Genomic DNA, 14,480 nt, shown 5'->3' on the forward strand with positions numbered 1-14,480 from the left:
AAAATGAATTATAAAATTGGTATAGTTTGAAGTTAAATATATTTATTTGTTCTTTTTTTCTAATTTGATATTTAAGATATAATTAAATGATATTATGAAACTAAAATACTTTTACTTATTTTGTGGCATATAAGATTATGCTTATTTAAGGCAAAAGTTGAAGATTGATTATAAGAGGCTCACAATTTACCATTGTGTTGTAGGCCCTTGCCTAACTAATGATATTTAATTATAATATGTTTTTATTTTGTTAAATTTTTTGTTAAAAAAATCATTACAATTTTTTAAAAAATTATTACTAGAACGCCTCTGGCGTAATTATAGCACGATAGACATTTTAATAAATGTATATTTTTAACTTAAGTTTATGTGAGATATATATATATATATATATATATATATATATATATATATATATATATATATATATATAAAGTAAAGTCAAAATTTAATTAATATAACAGATGATACAAAAGATGTTTCTTTGAAAAATGAATTATAAAATTGGTATAGTTTGAAATTAAATATATTTATTTGTTCTTTTTTCCTAATTTGATATTTAAGATATAATTAAATGATATTATGAAACTAAAATACTTTTACTTATTTTGTGGCATATAAGATTATGCTTATTTAAGGCAAAAGCTGAAGATTGATTATAAGAGGCTCACAATTTACCATTGTGTTGAAGGCCCTTGCCTAACTAATGATATTTAATTATAATATGTTTTTATTTTGTTAAATTTTTTGTTAAAAAAATCATTACAATTTTTAAAAAAATTATTACTAGTTCCTGTGTTAATATATAGAATAATTTTTTTATATTATGTAGAAGATGAACTGAATTACAACACTTATATAATATTTATGTTAAATGATATATATAATAATTAAATAATACATACCATTTTTTGATTATTCCTTGAATGAAGATCAAGGTTAGCAAATTGTAGATAAGGTTAAGTTCATGGCAAAAAAAAAATGTATTTAAGATTGAAATCAAGATTAGTTTAAGATTAGAATTGAGGGTTGTTTAAATTGGATAAATTTAGAATTTTATTAGAGTTAGATAAGGGTTACAAGTTTACAGATATCTTACTATCGACTAATTATTCCACCTCTTTTTGATGCAAATACTAATTTTAATAATTTTTACAATTTTATAATTTTTTAATTAGTTAATTGTTTTAAATTAGACCAATCTAAATATAACTATAGAAAACGCTAGGCGGAAAAGAACAACGATTAGAACAATTAATTGAAAGCAAAACCCAGAGAAATAGACTAGTAGTAGAGAAAGGGAGAGTAAATGAATTTAACTGATAGGCCTTTTCTTTTTCTTTGGTAGCAGCTTTCACCTGGAAAGTAATCCATACGGTTCGTCGGCTCCTGCCCGGGAACAAATTTTTAACTCGTGATCAATGTATCTGTTTAAGAGGCTACAAAAAGTTTTTGTGGAGCTCGATATCAAATAGTAAAACTCCCATTTTGTTGGATCGACATTTCCTTCATTACGAATACATTGAAGCAGCATGTGTAAGGAGATTGGTTTCGTTTCATGTAATACTGAAGAAAATTACATTTTTGGTCTGGTTTCATAACTGCAACTTTGCCCATATTCATTCTACGAGCATCGGTAGCCACATAATACAATTTGTGCAGAATGTTGACGTAAGTCACTTGCCATGGTTTGAGCGAGTGTTTTTTTTTTGGGAGCATTTGGTGGGGGGATCTGTATCAGGGTTCGTTTTTTGTTGTGCTAAATTTCATTCTAAAACAATTCTGTTCTTATCTGTTAAATGAGGACACTGGTTCTATTGTTTTATCTACGGTTGTTTTCATATATTATATTATTGTATTTACTAGTGTTAGATCCCTATTTGTTTATTCAGGTAGAAATATTTTGAACTGTGAAATGTATTTTACGTTTTATTTGGTTATCTTTGTTCTGGAGATTATTTTTATGATAGTTTTCCCAACAAATTGTACTGCTCAAATGTTGATCAAATTGTGAGCAGTATTTAGCGTTTTTCATCAGATTTGGATTGCAGAGATTTGAGACCAATAAATAATTGGAGATCGCATCCATATTGAGGGCTGCGTTTGAGTGTATAGCTGCCACTGCAAATAATAGAGCGACGACATTCATACTACAGCCTGCGTTTTAATTTTAAGGGCCTCTATTTTGTTCTCAAAGGCAGCGTTAGATATCCCTGTAGCTTGTCTTGGTCATCCGGTGCTTTCGTGCATGCTTTACGTGCCTTGGAGACCATTTGCAGTCATTACCAGAAGGATGCGATTCAATTCGGAGTGTTTACAGAAGCATGCGATTGTTACAGGTTCTTAATAATAAATTCTAAATAGTTTACAATTGCATTGCGTGGACATTGCAAATATTTGCCTTGAGATATATAGTGAATAAAGCTTGTGTGTGCATAGTTGTGAAATTTGCTTTTGAATTTTAAGCTCGGTTATTTCAATTCCATAAATTGTCAAAAAGTCAGAAAAAGCAAATATTCAGGAAAAACACAAAAAAATCACACAATTACAAAAGGAATTATACTCAGGTACAATTGAAACAGTAGTAGAGCCATTAGGGCTCTTACAGTATATGGCACCATACACTTCACACTAGAATAGAGTGGCCAAATCAGAAATTGGATGATTGTTGAAATGGCTTGGTGTATGATTGTACCGTTACTGGGCTGAAGCAGTACAAACTGGTGTTTAAATTCTTAATCAATGTCCTAGCAAGTCTTCGCAGAATACTTCTTCGGAAGAAGTCTGGATTGGTCAAAGCCTAGTATTGATTATTTTGTATTTTTTGGGCTCTTTATTTTACACGAGTTAAACAAAACAATGTAGATAAACTAGATGCAAAAAATCAGAAATTCATGTTTGTTGGCTATAGTGAAAAATCAAAGGCATATCGCTTAATTGATGTAACCACTAACAAATTAGTTGCTAATAGAGATGTAATTGATTATGAAAAGATACCTTTGCAGATGATGCTAATCCAATTGAGGTTCCAAACAGTGAATTTCTTGTTAAGAAAGAATTTGTAAGTACAAATGTTGATTCATCAAATAGCTGGCATCCAGAGATTGATGATGACAAGAAAGAGGATAACCCGCATCGGTGTATGCAAATCCCTTTTGGAATATGAAAATGACCACATCAAATGCTTGGACCTTGTCCAAAGTGGTTTGATAAGATCATTAAAGATGTGAAAGAAGATGAACAAAAAGATGCTTGAACGAGACAAGTTGCGAAAGGGAAAGTCAAAGTTGCTGAGTATGCAAACTTTGCCTTGGTCTTCCAGAAGTTTGAGTCAACCTGATTTTAAGAAGCCTCTGGTAAACCATAATGGGAAGCTTCTATGAAAGTAGATTTGATGCCTTCACAAACAACATCATCTAGCAGCTGTGTGAGTTGCCTCATGGGAAGAATCCCATAATACAAATTTGATTCATGGATAAGTTTAGAGCTTACTTGTTGCGAAAGGATATGCACAACAACAAGGAATAGACTATGAGTAAACATGTGCTCGTACAATCAAAATGCTGTCTTTGCCTTCTTTCTTCTCTTGTAGCTCAATTGTGGTGGTTTTTGTACGAAATGGATGTCAAAAGTGCATTCTTAAATGGTGACACAAACAAAGAGATTTGCATGGTCCGACTACAGGGGTTTCAAGCAGCAGTGAAGGAACATCTTGTTTGTAGTTTAATGAAGTCCTTGTATGGACTATTGTGAGCTCCTATAGCTTGGTTTTTTGAGATTGACATTCATCTTAGAAATTCTGGATTTAGCAAAAGTCCTTTTGATCGTAATCTTTATATACAATTTATTGGTGAGTACATTGTTATTCTTATTACACACCTGGATGACTTAGTCATCATAAGTAGTGCAACCTGACTTCTTCAAAAGGTCAAGAATGATACTTGTTCTATATGAAAAATGATAGATCTTGGGCTCCATTATTGTCTAGGAGTAGAGTTTTGGCAGGGTAGCTGTATGGTTTTCATTTCCCAAGTCAAGTATGCCAAAACACTTTTGGAGAATTTCAGAGGCTTGATTATAACCCTCTTGCTACAACTATGGAAGTTGGGTTGAAGTTGTCAGTGCATTCAAATTCCTCTTTGGTCAGTGAGACTGGACCATTTACATTCAACTGGTTGGTAGCTTGATCTATCTTACTACTACCTGGCCAGACCAAATGTTTTGCAGTTAGCTATCTATCTTGTTTCATGTCTAATCCAAAGATTGAACATTGGCTTGTATAATACAGGTTTTGAAATATATATCAAAGTTACTGCTGAATTTTGTATATTGTATCAACTCACAAATGATTTACACTTGAATAGCTAGACAGGTGCAGATTCGGTAGATTCCATTGATGATCATTTATCAACTATTGGATTTGTGTTCTCACTTGGTTCTGGAGCGATTTCTTGTAAAAGCAAATTGCAACACATTGTTGCATTCTTATCTACATAAGCATAATATAAAGCAACATGTAGTACAGGTTGTAAAGTTGTTTGGTTACGTCAAGTTCTCTATGATCTTCAGGTATACCAACGTGAGCCAACACTTATTCTTTGTGGCAATCAAAGTATTCTCAAGATTGTTAAGAATCCAGTTTATCATGCCCGCACCAAACATATTGAAACTCACTGCCATTATTTTCAGCAGCTCATAACCCACAATTTTGTCTATTTTGATATTCTCCCATTGATGACAAGTTGCTGACATAATGGTAAAGTCACTCAGTCAATTGAATTTTTTAAAGTTTAGGGACAAGTTAGGGATTCTTTCAGGTTTTTTCATTAAGGAAGGGGTCTGACTCTTATTTTTTGTTTGTTTGTACTATGAGAGTGCTATTTTCACACTCTCATCTGAAACATGATTATGCGTGTTGAAATTGTAATGACAAAACCTATTAGGTTTGTCATTAAGGGAGGATGTTGGTATGTTTGTTATACGTTCACATAATAAGTTATAAGTTTTTTAACGCTATGTGAGCTAATATATTTTATAACTTGTGAATCCCATATTGTTGATTGATGGAGGTATAAACAAGATAACAAGATACTGAGGGGGGGGGGGGTGGTGAATTAGAATCTTAAACACTGCTACTTTTCACCAATTCATTCACACATTCACCAGTTAACTTATGCATGCAAAACTTGTTGTAACATCTAAATCTGATCTATCACATGCATAAAATAAACACATAACACAATATTTGTTACCCAAAAACCCTCCAAGGTGAAGGTTAAATTGGGGTGGGGATGACACCCACAAATCTTCACTACTGTAGTTAAAAGGTTAACCTGTTAGGGTTAGAATGTTTAATCATAAAATATGATCTTATCCTGTGAGGGGTCTGCCCTGATAAAAGCTTTAGAGACTGCTAGGTCTCATCTTGTTAGAGGACTTAACACTTACAATAAAGTAAGGACTCTGTTAGGAGATTTGCAAAGATCTGTTAAGACCACTCTGTTAAGAGATTTACCCTAATTCAAGTTGGTTAGAACTGATTCAGTACCTGACTCTCTGTATGCTCTGTAAGCTGATTTCGAGTCTTCTCCTTGCTAATTGATCCTCCCCTCTGCTCTGATAATCTTTGTTTTCCCTTTCACTGCTATGAATAGGTCACTTGCACTGTTAAGAGATAACATAACACTTTCACTGACTTCTGATCTGATCTCTATCCTTCACTCTACTATTCGCATATTACTCCTTGTTGGCATGCATACACTTCTCTTCTTCATCTCTCTCTCCCTCTATCTTCAATCTAAGTTAAGATCTTCTCTGTTTAAAGAGTTCCATATAGAGTTTTCTAGATGCTTCCATATAGAGTTTTCTAGATGCTTCCATAATTAGCCTCTCCATCTGAATTGATAGGGATTTGTAATCCACGTCATTCATGTGTAAAACTCTCTGTAACAACCTCTACAAATATTAAATATTCCTTCCATGTTTGCTCAAAAACGGTTTACCTCAAAATCTGTTCCATTCTTGACTTTAATGTAAACTCTGCATTGCTCGACCTTTACCGTTTTCTGACACTCGGCATTGCTGTTGCTCGGTATGTATTGTGCTCGGCACATACTATGTAACGTGACACTTGTATGCTTGAAACTGCTCGGTCGATGTTGAGCTCGGCTTGTATAGAAAATACTCGGTGACCATACACTTACTCAGCTCCTATAGAGCTCGGTATATACTTGATTATGTACATGACTCGACCTATATAGAATAGCTTAGTCGCAGTGATGACCATCTGACTCTGCCTTGTAAATCTCTAAGTGTTTGACACTAATAGACAACAATAGTTAGAGATACCAACAATCTACTCCTTTGACATTAGTGGAAAAAACACTTTGTCATATTTACATCATGACAAATACAATTTGATATAAGCTCTCCCCCTAAGTCTTATGACTTATGTTAAAATCCATTCCCCCCTTTCAAATCTACATCCCCCTATAACAATTCTATTTCCCACTTGTTTTTGAACACTTATGTCATGACTGCTGGGGTTGAATGGGTGGTAGCAATCTATATTTGTCAAAGAATGTCTTATGAACTCGGGTGATCATGGACAGTGCATGATCCCATGTGGTTCTTGTTGCTTCCAAAACATTATTTTGCAATTGTAGTCTTGCAGCTAAATCAATTAAGCTGTCAGCCATTGAAAGATTGTGATCTTCTTTGATAAGATCCTGGGCTGATTGCAGCTCCCTTTGCATGACCTCCAAATGAGGTATCATCATTGCTTGAATAGAGATCAATTTTGATCTCATGTTGCTGTCAGCTGTTGTCGGTAAAATGTATAGTGTAGCTGATGGGTAGAATAATATCCGAACAGGCATGTGATGCTTGAGTCACCCCTTCGGAAAGGTATATGTACACGTTCGAGATGGACTTTGAAATCATCATTTTGATCATTGTAGTCATTGTATTTGGATTGTAATCATTAAGTGCATATATGAATAAAGTATCTGTTCTGTGTTGAATTGTGTTATACATGTGTTGATCTTTTTACCCTGTACAGTAAACATTTGGCACTGTTGTCATTGACAACACTAAATCAAGCCAGAAGTAAGGACTGTACTACGTACGACAGGAGAAGGCTGAAATTCGTAGTGGAAGCTGCTATAACTTGAGAAGGGAAGAAGAAAGCCAAGCTGTACCATCACCCAGGAGCTGATTCAGTAAGGAAGAGGAATTGCTATAGTTGATTCACAAAGCTTGAGGGAAAGCTGTACGGATCCGCATAGGAAAGGAGAAGAATTTCTGTGTCGAGGGATAATTGACCCAACCCGACAAAGGAACAAATTAAGTTTGTAGGAAAGAGGAAGTGGAAGAGCAAAAAAAAAAAAATGACGACATATTAAAACAGTTTGGAATGAGTAACGCATGATGCCAAAGGGAAGGGAAAACATCAGTGGTTGCCAGAAAGAGTCTGGGATCATAAGAGAATCACAAAAATAGTGTGTTCCATGGAGTTTTGTGTGGGTTTCGGAGTGCTAATTTGGTCTTGGGGCGGGGGCGCGCCCTAGGACCCCGCTGGGGGTGATGCCCCTAGACCCCTAGTCGGTGCAATTATCAGTCGGGGGAAGTGTGACCGGTTGATGAGACTTGGAGCTGCTGTAAGCATGGAGTGTCTGTGTGTCAAAGGTGGCACTTGGAGTAGGTGTTTGGACGTGAGGCTGTCTTGGTGGATGCATAGAGAGCTCGGGAGGAGCTAATGTGTACCCAAAAGTTGGAAGCAGAGAAAGCAGCACGGGTGGCTATCAAGGTCAGCTTGATTAAGGAGATAGCATTGTGTTAGCAAAGGCTACGGATGCAACGTGGTATGGAGACTAGTTGGTGCAGGTACGACATGAATGTGAAAGTGGTGTGACGGAAAGAGATCTATAGTTAGTCAGTTAATGTATTTCATTTTGTTAATTGTCGTCCGGAGACGCCTTTTCTTTTGGGGGGATGATGTTGTTGGTAAAATGTATAGTCTAGCCGACGGGTAGAATAGTATTTGAACGGGTGCGTGACGTTTGAGTCACCCCTTCGGAAAGGTAGATGTACACGTCTGAGATGGACTTTGGAATCATCATTGTGATCATTGTAGTCGTTGTATTTCGATTGTAATCATTAAGTGCATATATGGATAAAGTATCCGTTCTGCATTGAATTGTGTTATACTACATGTGTTGATCTTTTTACCCTGTACGGTAAACATCAGCTTTCTGAAGTTTTACCAATGCGCCTTGAGCATTCAGTAAATTACTTTAATGATCTATGCTAGATCTTGCTGACTGTGAAATAATATTGCTGGATCTCTTCATCTCAGCTTGAATCTGGTTTATTTGTGCTTGAAGATCACTTGTGAATTGTGGCACGTCTGACAAAATGTTGTACCTTCTGTATAAGTTCTGTCATAACTTGTATTCGCTCTTGCAATTGCACTTTCTGCTTGGCAATGGTTATGGAAACTTTGTCCACAACTTTATTCTCGAATCTTCTTGCAGATCAATCCATCAATTTTTTATTTGACTCTAGATTACCAACATTGACTTGTTCAACAATATTTACAAGCTGGGTGATGATTAGAGGTTCTTCATCAAAATTTTGTATATTAAAAGCATCAACAAAAATGTTTTTCACATCATGATCATAGAGTACTTGCTTTTGCTTATGCTCTCTCCTTAGCTCTTCTTGTCGTTTCTTCTTCGCCAAAAGCTCTTGCAACAAAATTGTTTGTTCCAAGGTGAGATTTGCCAAGTCTAATTGTGGCATCTCAATTATTTCATCTAGACTAACTTCAATATCTAGTGAAGTATCCTTTATTGATTTTCCTCTTCTACTTGATGAAGGAGTGTTGCTGCTCGACACTGCTTTGGGAGTTGGAGATGGAGTGTAACCACTCGGTCATGCTAGAACTTCAGTGCTCGAGACAACAATGATCGCACTTGGTTCAGCTCTACTTATTCCTTTGTTTTCCTCAATGTGAGGTGCTGAAACCATTTGACTAACTATACTTGTTTCTTTTACCTTTGTTCCCCCCTCTGTATCTTTGAGCCTTGATTGCTCGGTCTCTGGAGTGTTAGGGGTGTCGGCATGTACTGGTGACATGCTGCCTTGTAGACTTGGCACACCTGAGCTTTCTCCATTGCTGTAATCATCTTCGATGTTTATAGTGTCTTTCTCTGTCTCTGCTCCCTTGGTTGATAATCCAAAAATGCTTTTCCAAAGCAATTCATTACATATCCCACTATTACACTATATTAATAATAATAAAAAACTGGTCCAATAAAGAACATTATTCCCAACCTACAAATCTGAAATAACACCTCAAATCATCTTCTGTACACTGTCAGAGTTAAAGAAAGGGCAGAAGGTGCAGATTAGCTATGAGCTAACATTCTGTCCGGTATAACACAAACATTCTATATTTAGGATCAAATCTGCTCCTATACTTCACCAAAAATGTTTCCTTTTGATCCTAGGACAGATTAGGCATAACTCTGACTAATGTGTCAGTCCTTATCTTTTTCTCTTCTACTTTTGCCTGCTGCCATCTTCTCTCCAATCTCTCATATAAGTCTTTGGGAATTTTCTTCTCAATTTCACTAGGAGCTAGCTTTTGATTTGCAATCATGTCTACCATAGCCTCCTCAACTTTGGTTTTGTCAGCATTATCCAATGTATCATACTATACAAATCTAAAGCTGGATAATCCTGTAGATCTTCTAAGATCATCACATACCTCTTCAATAGACTTAGATAACAATCTCCTTCTCTTTGTTTTAGGTGCACTGGACTCTGTAGTTTCTACTACCTTTTGTCTTGCAATCTACTCGGCACTAGCAGCTGCCCTGGTTCTCGACTTGTTTGGAGGTGGAGGAGAGAGGTGTGTCACTATTGGTTTCTTCCTAGTTCCTTAAGCCTTCTTGCTTGGTGGAGTGACAACAACTAGGGCTTTACCCTTGTCTCCTTTTGCTTCTTCGTCTTCCTCTCCAAGACCTTGTGTTAACTGTAGTGGTTCCTTTTCCTTGCCTAGGGTGCCCAATTTTGCTTCAAGGTCTTCAATCATTCTTTTCCTTTTCTTCTCTTTAGAAGCTATCTTGATATTTACAGTTATTCTTGCTTTAGCTTCCTCATATTTCCCAAAAGGTTCAGCCCCAACATCTATCTCTTCATTCAATAGTGCAACAATGCTAGCACTCACTAAATCACTATCAATTTCATAGTCAAAACTTTGTAGCCAGGCCTTCCTCGGCTTGATTGCCTGCACAAATGTGTGGTTTGTATCTACAAGAAAACAAATGTATTTGTTTATCTGTCATGTCACTGGATTGTCTTGTTCCAAACAATATCACCAACACCAAGGAAATACTTCTGGATATAAAAAAAAAATACATACAATGAGGGATCCAAACTTAACATTGAATTCTTTGCTTTTCTTATAGATGACAGATTCTCAACTAGTTGCAATTTTTGTAGCTGGGCAAGATCATATTCATGATCTTTCATCACTATCTTCTATGCTTGATCCATTGCCATACGTGACACATTGTTCAATCTGCTTGACTGGTAAAATTTGTGAGCAATAACCCTCATTGCAAATTCGATTAGTGGATAAAAAATGTTTGTAATAGATAGACCTCGTCCATTCCACTTGGCTCCTGTGTTTGCCTCAACTTCTTCATGACTCAGGCATTGCATGGTTTTCTTCTTATCTAGGTTTTGATAGCCTGTATCTCTGTGAATCATTTTTTTCGTGATCTCTGCGGGTCCATTTTGTAACTAATACTTCATATCATGGATTCGGCGCAGAACAATCTTAATCCATTCAATCTTGAAATTTCTTGGAAATTCTAGGGCATGAGTTAACCCTTTCCTTTTAACAACTTTATATTCATCCTTCAAGATTCCTTCATCGCATAACTTTTCATATGCTTCTTTGATCTCATAGTCTCCCACTTCTCCGATCTTACACATATAACAACTCCTAACATCATGGATCATAATAATTTTGGGCTATATCGAGCATAATGCACCCATTCAATCTCCTTTCATTGCAATTTCTGGAATAGCATGAAAACTTTAGTGGAGGAGAAGCGTCACTCTTCACCAATTGAATTTTACTAACCTCTTGGCTCATCCCAACAGTATATGAAATTGCCATATTTGCTATTAGGATTCGAAGTCTTTTCTTTCTCCTCTGAATTACTCGGCACAGTTCATATCTCCACTTGTTCAGGCTTATCGTCTAGATCGCTCTTGAAATCTTTTGCTAGTCGCTCAAATTGCTAAATTGCTCTGTGCTCTTGAAATTTGTATGCAAGGTATGAGATAATGTCTTCAAAATTCGATATGTACCTTCTTTTGATCGATTTAGAGTCTCCATTAATGTTGTGTACTTAGGTAGGTGGAAGCCAATTGTCTCAGTCGATATTGGTGCCTTTTGAACTAGGTCTTGGCTTTGTAGCTCGGTATTCTTCCATATCACTCAGTCTCTACCATTTCATTCGTACTCTACCATTTCACTTCTGAAGTGCTCAGTCTATGTTGTAATGCTTGGTCAACATAAACAATTTTACTAATGTTCGACAAACCTTCATAAATCTGTTCTTATACATCTTTTATATATACAAATACGAACTTCGGCATATTTCATGTAAGGAACTAATGTATGATATATCAATTGAATATATAGTTCCATACATACCTCTCTTGCTTAGTTTGAGATGACATGATCACCTTCTCCATCGGATTGGGTGACATTAGATCCATTTACTCTTCTATTTCCATCTTCTGCTTTCTTTTTCCATTTTTGATTTATTTCCTTCTTAATTTGCTCAATGTCTACTTTGCCTTTACCTTTGTCTTTTGTTTAATTTGCTGAATGTACTTGAGTCCTGCAATTCTTGCTTAGATGTCCAAACTTGTGACGTTTGGAACATGCATTGTTAGGTGCATAACTCTTCCTTTGATTTGTCTAGCAAGGTTTTGTTGGAGATTTGCATTCATATGCTCTATGCCCATACTTATGACAATTATAGCAATATCCTTCAAATCTAGGTGTGGTAGATGCATTCCTCATTCTTGACCTACACTCATGTATTTGATGTCCTTGTTTCTTGCAGTAAAAACAGTAACTAGTAAACTTAGGTTTGGGATTTTGCATACCATGTTTGCAGTATGTTCCACAGTGATAGCATGTTGGTTTTAGCATTTGGCTTTGCATTCCTCAACTCTCCATTCCTGGATGATTCTCCTTGCTCAGTGCTGATTTCATAAGTTCTTCAAAGTATTTCATTGCCTCTTTAGGTTTGTTGAATCTCTCCATAGATTCTTTTTCAGTTTTCAGTTCATTCTTCAGTATGTCATTCTGCGATTTCAGATTTGCAATTTTCACATCCTTGTGATTCAAATCTCGATTTGCAAGCATTAGTTGATTCATCATGTCTAGTTGTGTGTTTGTAAGCTTTTGCACATCAGATATCCTTTCTTCAAGTCTGGTAGCCATTACTCTTTTGTCTTCCTTAGCCATAGTCATGTCTTCTTTAGCTTTCTTTTTTGGTTTAGTCACTTCACATAATCTTACTGATTGGATTTCATGTTCTCTTTTTAGTCCTCTTATTTCTTCATTCAGAAATTTGTTCTTTTCAAATAGATATATAGATGCTTTGTCATTTGGATTGATTGATTCAAATAGCCCTTCAGTCTCAACTTCTTCATAGGAAAATTGTTTTATTTGGATAGCAATTTCCTTTCTCCTTTTTAGGGATTCCTTCAAATCTTGTTTTTCTTTCTCAAGTTCCTGCAGTATGAGTTGGATGTCAATCACCTGATTGTCAATAACCTTGCCCAATTTAAAAGCCTCCATCTCCAAGATCTAATCTCCAAGCGATTAAGCTTCTCTCAGAGAACCAATGCTTTGATACCAATTGTTGATTGATGGAGGTATAAACAAGATAACAAGATACTGAGAGGGAGGGGGACGAATTAAAATCTTAAGCACTTTTACTTTTCACCAATTCATTCTCACATTCACCAGTTAACTTATGCATGTAAAACTTGCTATAACATCTAAATCTGATCTATCACATGCATGAAAATAAACACATAACACAATTTGTGTTACCCAAAAACCCTCCAAGGTGAAGGTAAAATTGGGGTGGGGATGACACCTGCAAATCTTCATTACTGCAGTAATAAAGTTAACCTGTTAGGGTTACAATGTTTGATCATAAAATATGATCTAGCTTGTGAGGGGTCTGCCCTGTTAAAAGCTTAAGAGACTATTAGGTCTCACCTTATTAGAGGATTTAACTCTTTCAATAAAGTAAGGACTCTGTTAGGAGATTTACAAAGATCTGTTAAGACCACTTTGTTAAGAGATTTACCCTAATTCAAGTTGGTTAGAACCTGACTCTCAATATGCTCTGTAAGCTGATTTTGAGTCTTCTCCTTGCTAACTGATACTCTCCTCTGATATGATAATCCTTTTCTTCCCTTTCACTGCTATGAATAGGTCACTTGCTTTGTTAAGAGATAACATAACACTTTCGCTAACTTTTTATTTGATCTCGATCCTTCACTCTACTATTCACATATTACTCCTTGTTCGCATGCATACACTTCTCTTCTTCATCTCTCTCTCCCTCTATCTTGAATCTAGGTTAAGATCTTCTCTATTTAAAGAGTTCCGTAAAGAGTTTTCTAGATGCTTCCATAATTTGCCTCTCTATTTGAATCATTGATCACAAAACATAGGGATTTGTAATCCACATCATTCACGCGTAACAACCTCTACAAATATTAAATATTCCTTCCATGTTGGCTCAAAAATGGTTTACCTCAAAATCTGTTCCATTCTTGACTTTCATGTAAACTCTACATTGCTCGGCCTTTATGGTCCGCTTGGTTCGTGGAATTTAGAAAACTTGGATTTCTACAAACCTTGGTTTAGTCAAATCAAGGTTTTGTATATCTTCATTTCGATTATTGGGATTTTACTAAAATCGTTTGTTTCACTCGAAAGATGCGTGTGAAGACACATTTCTATGCATAAGCTTGGAGTTGAAGGCAAATTTCAAAAAGTAGTCCAATCTATTGTTTTTACACTCCTTAAAAGATAAAACCAGGTTTTGATTTTCAATTCCTACTTTTTTTAGGAAGTTGGAAAACCTGGTTTTGAGGCAAAATTGGAAGTCCCGTATGCTAATTCCATTTTGCAAATTTTGAAACAAACGCACAAATTTTAAAATCCGGGTTTTGAAAAAGCCAATTCCTGTCATCTTCCAAGAACCAAACGGACCCTTACTATTTTTTGACACTTGGCATTGATGTTGCTTGTTCTGTATTGTGCTCGACACATACTATGTAACTTGACACTTGTAGGCTTGAAACTGCTCTGTCGATGTTGAGCTCGACTTGTATAGAAAATACTCAGTGACCATACACTT

The 14,480-nt window shown here is 35.7% G+C and overlaps 1 protein-coding gene across 5 annotated transcripts in view; it reads left to right on the forward strand.

The window, feature by feature from the left end:
- Positions 1-1,235: 1,235 nt before the first annotated feature.
- Positions 1,236-14,480, forward strand: part of LOC149552590 (zinc ion binding protein) — a 284,033-nt gene continuing 270,788 nt past the window's right edge. For 2 of the 5 annotated variants that reach the window (XM_089788186.1, XM_089788188.1), the window contains exon 1: positions 1,236-1,671. The gene's annotated coding sequence lies outside the window, so the exon portion shown is untranslated. Of the gene's footprint in view, positions 1,672-2,223; positions 2,340-14,480 lie in introns of those variants that run through there. The other 3 variants (XM_089788184.1, XM_089788187.1, XM_089788185.1) reach the window with 2 other exon arrangements.

The sequence above is a fragment of the Cupressus sempervirens genome, chromosome 6 (genome assembly GCF_028749045.1).
Source record: "Cupressus sempervirens isolate cs-2001-9-10 chromosome 6, ASM2874904v1, whole genome shotgun sequence".
Lineage (NCBI taxonomy): Eukaryota > Viridiplantae > Streptophyta > Pinopsida > Cupressales > Cupressaceae > Cupressus > Cupressus sempervirens.